Genomic DNA, 8,682 nt, shown 5'->3' on the forward strand with positions numbered 1-8,682 from the left:
TTTATTGAAAAACTCTTAATTCAGACCAAGCTAGCTATTCTTCAAGATGAATCAACAAGACCTTGCACAATAAACAGCAGAAAATAAGAATAACTTATTAAGAGGTATAAATTTTGAGACTACTGTATTTTTAGTACAAGCCCCTGGCTTACAACGAAGTTCTGCCATCTTCTCACCAGCCCTGTTCAAAATACTCTGTTAAGTCTTGGGAATCCCATCTCAGGAACACTCATTACAGATGGTATTGTATGAAGAAGAGTGAGAAGCTTACTAACATCAAAATACTTAAGCGTAGCAATGAAAAAAGAGAGGAGTGGTGAGAACCCCACCTTCTTTCCATAAGAGGGAAATAAGGAGCAACATTAATGCAGCAGGTGTCCTGCCATTTATTTTAAGTTCATAAAAAAAAAAAAAAAAGGGTGGGGGGAAGACACTGCAAACAGGAAGCAGAAAGCTGCAAGGATAAATTAGAAGAAATGGGGGAGGCGGTGAGCAGCTGTGTGGGGTTTAGCTGCCAGCTGGGGTTAAATCACAACATAAGGGTGTTCCAGACAGAGCTCCACAAGCCTTCATTTGCTGCTTAAAGCAAATCAAAAGCTCATCCCACTCCCATCATCACCACCATCCACCTCTGCCTGTAACAAGCCAGGCCTCCAAATCTCATGTTCCCCAGAAAAACACCCTAGCAAGTGTCCTGCTTCAGGCAGGTCCTATTATTCTCATCAGCCTACAGTGAGAGCACGCTTCTCTCCTATTCCAAAGTTGGAACACTAAAGCCCACCCTCTCCCATTCAATGGGATTCAAAAGCTTCCAGCATTAAAACAAACACATGCCAGAAAACTCAAAGTCCACTAAGTTTCTTCCACCATCAGAACAGCAAGGTCCTGATTCAACAACAATACAACTTTGACAGGTACCTGAAGGAGCTAGGAATTCTCTGTTCTTGGTTCTCATTACCCTTTTGGCTTTCCCCCTCCCTCCTCCCACCCCCATCCCGCAATAAGACCGATTTCTGAGCATGCTGCAGTAATTTCACACAACGCTTCTCCCCTGCTCTCTACAGCTGGGGTGCAGGAACTGCTTAAATTAGTATTGCTTCCACTAGTACAGCCCTACTTCAGTCCACCTACTATGAACAACTCAAGGCCAGTACTTCACACCACCCTAATAAATCTCAGACAGAAGCTCAGGCTGATTACACCAAGCACACTTCCATCTGATTAACCTAAAATATCTTTACCGTCTGTAACACACTCTGAACGGTTTTCCTCCCTTTCGGGATTGTCCATCATCCCAGCACTTGAAAACTCTTTTAGAAGTTTTGTTACTAAGCCATGTTGATATTTTGTCATATTTTTAATGGAAAAGCACATGCATTCTCTCTGTGTGCATTGTTATTTCTTATTCTCTTTTTTCAAACAGCGCGCCTTCTGGACACTCTAAACATTTTCCTAGCCCTGCAATTTCTCTTTCTATTCCTCTAATCTCAAATTATGCCAAAAAAAGGCCATACTTACAGTGCCAAGTACTCAAACTTTAAGAAATCCTCCTCTTCCTAATACAACTCATTTGTAAGTTACGATTTTGGTTCTCAGCAAGATGTAGGGACAGCAACATTACTTATCACCATCCTGTTCACATACAGTCAATTTTCTGAAGCAAGACCCCATCAGCTACTAGTTTACACAAACCAAATCACCCTGCTTTCAAGTATACTGAGATTTTTACCATGTCTTCATTTGAAATTAATACATCACCTCATAATATAAGAATGTAAAACGTGGTTTACTTGCATGCATACTCCACCTGGCAGAACAATACTGAGAAAAGTATCAGCAAGACAACCCAGGTAGAGCTCCCTTCTCATACCCAATGCATGGCAACACCTCTGACAAAACCAGTAGGAAATCAGATGAACATTTCTCTCTAAAAGTCCTGATCCACATTCTCACTGAAGCCACACTGTTCCAAAAATGAAGTACCCTAAAAAAACCAACAACAACATTTAGGGAACATGCAGTAATATCTTCCCTTTCTAACTATGTGTCTATCTCGTCACTAGCAATTTGTCAGCTCTGAAGGTTTTGCCATTCTCCAGTTGTTTATTTGACACAACCGCTTTAAGTATCAATTTTGGTAACTCTCTCCCTACTCTGAAACCCTTCACCACAAAGCCTCAAACCCACATCCAAAACCAGCATCTGCATTAGAAAGAAAATCGATTATTCAAGAGAGGGAGTAACCTCTTTCACCAATTAGGAAATAAGAACAGGGTACTGGAAAAAAGTAGGCAAAAGCCAACTATAAAGGGTCAGACTTCTCTAAGATAGGTATCTTGGTGGAGCAATTAGAATAAGAAGCTTAAGTTCAGCACGCAACTGTTAAATATCCACTCAAGCAGAAAAATTATGAGTTTAACTCTTACATACTTCCAGTGTAATAAGCAATTTCTCTAGAATAAGAAAGAGATTAAATAGGCCATCTGGAAAAACCCACTTCTTCCATGTGTTTTCAAATTTATTCTTGTCTGTACACTGTTAGTGAAAGTTATCCTGCTTAAAACTTCTCCTTGTAGTATTGTAATAAAATGCACAACATGAAAATAATATTATAATACTTGTGAATGCATAAGAACTAAACATTCTTTTAAAGCATATCTGATTGTTTACAACTTATCTTTCTGCTACATTTCTTAATGTTTACCCAAAAACATGAAGCTATGTGCCTTCATACCACTCAACATCCCTTCTTGTTGATTTCTTCTATGCAATTCAGTCTTTCCTAGCATAACAGTGTTCTGTTACTTTTGAAATTTTAGAAGATACCTTTTTACATGTGCTACAATAAGTTCTGCAATTTTGTTTCTATTCTGCAATATGACAGAAGCATTAGAAGTCACATGCTTAAGACAGTCACAGGACATTGATGGAACACCAAAAGCAGCAAAGCAATCAAAACCATTTTCTCTTAAAAGGGAAGGGTCCTAGAATGTAATATGTGGCTCTCACTGGAACAATACAGTTCCAAAGAAACACTAAACAATATTTTTCCCAAATCTCAATACAGACAGTTCTACTTCCACACTCATAGCTTTGCTCAACAGGTGAGGAGAGACAAAAGGAAAAAGAAAAAAAAAAAAAGGCAAAAGTCAAAAAGATTTCCTGCCATTGTTCAAAATTCTAAAAACATCAGCACAAGCATCAAAAACTATGTCAATTGCACATTTCCACACAGTACAGAAATCGGAAAAATTTCCCCAAGAGCTGTTCACAGGGGAAAAAAAAAAAATAGGTATGTCATCTTCACTCACAGAAGACTGGAAGGAAGGAACAACCACCAACCTCCAGCACATTTAGGCCAGAGCAAATAGAAAAGGAACAAGACCTATTCTTCTTTCTTTGCAGCTACTGGACAAAGCTGCGCTTAGCACCTTTCCTGAAAGCCTCGGTACTGGCCAAGAGCTCCTGTGAAGTGAAAGTCAGTCCCTACAACAGTGACACCAGCACTTGAGACCCAAGCTATGGCCTCTTCACCACGCTGCTCTTATTTAGTCCTCACGGCAGTCGTCAAGTCCCTCTTTGTAGCAGCTTCTAGAGAGAGGAAGGAAAAAGGTGCCCAATGTGTGAAAGCTTATTTCATTAAGAGTAATTAGCAATCTTTGGTACCTTCTGACTAAATGGAATGCCTCATGAAAAAGGATGTACGTTGAGCTGAGCAAGGGGATATATATAATAACCAACAACTTCCCAATACCCTTCAGCTACCTTAAACACCAAGTAGAAAAGCTGAGTTCATGCAACCCTTACAGTTACGTATTTAAACGCTTTACAGACTTCTATACGACAATCAAATTAGCTGAAGATTGTTCTCACTTCACCATTCATCCAAAAAAAAATCCTTTTAATTACAAGTGAGTATCAAATCAACAGAGAGGGTTTAAACAAGCCACTTTGAGTCAGAAAATGCTACACAATACTAACCCAACAGTTTTATACGGTATTTCCTATTCCTCCTTCACCTGTTAAGCTCTGAGACAGTATTAGCACAGATATTGAGCAAGATACACAACAACTGTGCTACATATCATCTAGCTTTTCTTAAATAATCATGCCTATCATCCGACAGGTGACCCACACACCAGGAGTCTGTAGGTGCTGTATTATCTTTTACTGCCCAAACAAGGAAGGTGCTATACACATTCACCAGCAATATCACAGAAGAACAGGGGGTGCAACCAACAAGCAAAAGCTTGCAATATTACATCGCAAACGCGGGTTGCTTGCCAAACAGATGTTCTCAAGGCTGGATGGCCAATAACACATACTCAGTCTTGCAAAGTTTGCAGCGCTGTCACCCAAATCAAGATGCAGCTCTCACATGCGCCCCAAAGACTTCACTTAAAATGTTACAAGCCACTAGTGGAATTTCATACATAACATCTGAAACTTTGGCAAACAGAGTCCAAACTGGAATACAGAATACAACAACACTATCTATACTGTCTGTGGGACAGCTGATTAAAACAAATGTGCATTGGGACCTTATAATTGTGTCCTGTCTTCTACCCAGCCTGGTCAAGCTATAAATAACCCAGCAGCAGGATGTAAAGCCTCCAACAAAAAGTAACAGAACCATACGAGAGCAAAACTGTTTATTACAAGATGAAAACTATAAACCAAATTACAAAGTCAGAGAAGCTAACTGTTCCAGGAGACATGCCAATCTTACATCAGCGTGCCTCCGTCCCTTCACGGAAGGGTGCGCAAAGGCTTACAGTTATAACTCAAGTTGTAGGTCCCTCAGGATACATACATAACAAAAAAAGTATTTTTCAAAACAATCAGCATTGCCAACAACTCAAAGAAACATAGTCTAGGTATTTGTCACAAGTTGGACGTTAAATGCTGTACTATTGCAATTCTCAACACCACCACCACCAAAAACAAAAAAAAAATCAAGGAGGAAACCAATTAAGTTAAAAGCTCAAGTATTAAAGCCTAACACACATACCCCAAAATTGTACAATGGACCAACAAAATATTCCATTTCCCATTTTGAAATGTATGTTTTGTTCTAGTAACGTATCATAAGAATAAAGTTCTGCAGTTCTAATTATCAGAAAGGCAAGCACTAGGGGGTAAATTATGACTAAGATGTATGGTTTCTCACAGTACACCACATCCGCCCTTTCCAAATCCGTTTATTTTGGACAAATTATACAAGACTTCCTTATAGCAGGAAGTCCTGCAAGCCAAAGGCCACTGCTGAAACAGTTTTTCCACTATTTTGTAATAGGAACTTAAAATCACTCACAAACACATATGAAACTCCTAATCAACATCAGCAGATTTGTCCTTCAGCAATTTAACCATCAGAGAGGGAACTACTGGCTTTTCTTTGCGTTATTCAGCTCAGCACATATTCAGAAACTTAAGTAAATCCCCATGACCCGATACTACAAAACAGTTAACATCAATATTTGGGAAGTGAAACACCATGTTCCAACACCAAAATTTCTAAACAATCTTATGACAGTCCTGAGCATTTCAAACAGTAAACTGCCAACAATCGCCACATCCTCTGCACATTAAACGTCCCACAAGTTTTCCATATGCTAAAAAATCCAACTGAACATTTGCAGAAAACTATTAAATAGTTAAAAGTAAAACTGGTAGATGTTAATTTTTTGTTGAATTCCCCTAACAGCAACACGTCAGTACATCCTGAAGACCTATTTGCTTTGTATACTACTTCTGGCAGTTTACCTCCAGTAACCCAGAGCTGAATATCAAGGCTTTCATACGTACCCAGATGACTGTTCGCATACCTTGTCAGATGATTCATGTAGCATGATACAAGAAGATAAGGCAACCTTCTGAATTAAATGTGTTATTTCCAGGTTGAAAATATTAAGAATTATAATAATTTTGCTACTTAGCATCTTTCTGTTACTGTTCTGAAAGCAAGAAATGGGAGTTTCTTTCCCATAATACTGATACCACACAATACTATCACATAGCCATTCCTGATGCACCAAACTGCAAATAGAGAAACAATCAACTAGACATACTCTCACTTAAGATTTGGTATAGAAATGCTCTTATACATTTTTAAATGGGTGCCACAGCAGCATTGTGCTTAACTTCGCTTCAAATTGAGTCGAATAGATAATCAGCTTGCTAAGAGCTGCAATGTAACTGTAACAATATAATCCAAACCATACATTTTTGTTTCAAGTCTAGCAGTCTAAAACTGCCCTGTGAACTGTAAACACAAACATGTCCAGTTCCTAGCAAACACATACCAAACTGAAGAATACCATTCACTGATCTCTAGTCTGCCACTACTTATGTACCAGGCATTCTTCTACCCAAATCATATTGTTGTCAATGGTGCTGAGTATTTCAGAGCTGGCTCCACTTGAGCTCGACAGACCCATACCACATAGCATGGAGGCATACATTAATGGTCCAAATAGGCAGCCAAAGTTGGATTACCAGCACTTTTTAAGCAGGATCATGGAGGAAGGGCACAATGCCATGTTAGCATGGATGCTAACCAGTACCCAAGCCAGGACATCCGCAATGCATTCTGCTTTATAAACATGCCTGCCTATAACCTAAAAACATAGAGGATCTGGCTGGCTTACTACAATTGAGCAACTCATGCAGCAGTAAGTAAGTTTCACATTTGCAAATACTGTGAGTCTCTACTGACATTGCACAGGAGAAGCAAAATACTGCAGAAACATCAGTTCACACAAACTCCACAGTTTGTTCACATAGCCTGCTTCAATGTGCCACTAGCTTGTCACCAAAATGTGCCAAGGATGCAATCAAGTTGGCTCTCTGCAGAACCAGGCTGGATCCACTGGAGTCTGTAAGCTCAGGAACATCATTCAGCTGTAACTGGGTATAGGTGCACCCACAGGCACCAGGATGCAGCAACAGCTCTGGCACAGTTTTTGACTTAGCTCATTATTTCTATTTGCTACAATATACAAAATTTACTTTTCTTAGTCTCCATTTTCCACAGTCCATCTCCATGGTCCAGTATGTGGACACGGACATGCACAGATCCTGTCACAATCCTACAGTGCTAAGTAACCAAAATTTAACCATCAAAATAAGGCTAGGACTTGCAGGTCTACACTGAAATCCTTTGGACTTACACTGGTTAGTCAAGAAATTTCATTTGGATTATTTGTGAAACTCCAGCTCAAAATACAAACAATTCAGTCCTCTGCACTATTTCTTCCATAAGCCTCTCTCTGTGCAGATGTACATAAGCACAGCTAGAAATTACAGTCCTAATCTTTCAAGGTGAACATCACGCAGGGACTCAGAATCCAGCACTACTGACCGGCCTCTATGCAAACCCCTCCATCTATGCGGATCACCAGCAGGTTGAAAACGAGCAGCAGGTACCTCAGCACCTCCACAAATCCCCCCGGACCACGCTCCGGACCCCCCGGGAGTCACAACCTCCCCACTCCTAGGGACGCCCGCCAGGTACTTTGAACTTCAACGTCCCCACCGCACCACGGGGCCGACAGCTCTTTGACTGTCGCCAAAATAAATAACTACATTAAAAAAAATAAAAACAAAATTAAGAGAAAAGAGCAACCCACCTCCAAGACGGGCCCACTGCTCGCGCCGGCCCGGGGCGGCAGGTGCCCCCACTCGCGGCCCGGCTCCCCGCAAACCCACCCTGTACCCAGCGCCTGGGGCCGGCGGGCCGCCCCCTGCATCCCCGCCGGGACTCCCCCGGGAAAACCGCCCTCCCCGGCCACAACAAAGGCCGCCGGAGCGGCCCAGCGCCGCCGCAGCACCCGCGGGGCTCCGCGGCTCCCACACCAGGCCGGGACCCGGCACAGCCCCCGCCCGCCCTCCTCAGCTCTGCGGGGCCGAGCTGTGCGCCCCGCGGGCAGCCCTGCCCCGGGGACCGCGGCCGGACAGCGGCCGCTGAAATAAAGCATTAAAAAACTGGGGGGTGGGGGGAGAAGGGTGCCCGCGCAGTGACGATGATCCATCACCCGAGGCACCTGCGCCACCGCCCCCTCCTCCAGCCCGGCGGAGGGAGGCGGCTGCCCGTACAGCATCCCCGGGGAGTGGGGCGGCCACTGCGGCCTGCCGCCGGGCCGAGACAAGCCAAGCGGAGCCGGCAGCCTGGCAGGGCCGGGGGCCGCAGCCCGCCGCGCCGGGCCCGCGGGGCGGCGGCGGGTCCCCCCGCGGCGCGGCCGGGCTCGCAGGGCGGTGCAACAAAGCGGCGGGGCCCGGGGAGCGGCAGGCAGCGCCGCCAGGCACTCACCGGGGGCCGGCGGGGGTCTCTGTCGGTGCCGCTGTGCCCGACCCGGCCCGCCGGGCCGGGGAGGGGGCAGCGGGCGGTCTCTCGTCTCCCGGTTCCTCTTCTCTCTCCGCTGCTTTCCACGGGCACGGCTCGCCGCGGGGGAGGGGGCAGTTAGGCGAGGGGGTGGCCGCAGCCGGGCGGTCCGGGCCGGGCTGGGAGAGCAGCTCCCCCGCTGCGGCCCAGGCGGGCTCCGGCGGGAGGCGCCGCTGCAGCGTCCGGGCGCTGGGGTCGTTCCGGCCCCATCAAGGCCGGGCCGGGCCGAGGGGGCCGCGCAAGGCGGGGCGGAGGGAGCGGGGCCGCTCCCCGCGGCGGCTGGTGGCCATCTTAGTCCT

The 8,682-nt window shown here is 44.7% G+C and overlaps 1 protein-coding gene across 6 annotated transcripts in view; it reads right to left on the reverse strand.

Moving 5' to 3' along the window:
• WDFY3 (WD repeat and FYVE domain containing 3) overlaps window positions 1-8,578 on the reverse strand; it is a 170,269-nt gene extending 161,691 nt beyond the window's left edge. For 5 of the 6 annotated variants that reach the window (XM_082050897.1, XM_082050895.1, XM_082050893.1 and 2 more), the window contains exon 1: window positions 8,312-8,431. The gene's annotated coding sequence lies outside the window, so the exon portion shown is untranslated. Of the gene's footprint in view, window positions 1-8,311 lie in introns of all 6 variants that reach the window. The other variant, XM_082050896.1, reaches the window with a different exon arrangement.
• Between the last annotated feature and the right edge of the window lie 104 nt (window positions 8,579-8,682).

Source organism: Streptopelia decaocto (assembly GCF_964273445.1).
Source record: "Streptopelia decaocto genome assembly, chromosome: 4".
Classification (NCBI taxonomy): Eukaryota; Metazoa; Chordata; class Aves; order Columbiformes; family Columbidae; genus Streptopelia; species Streptopelia decaocto.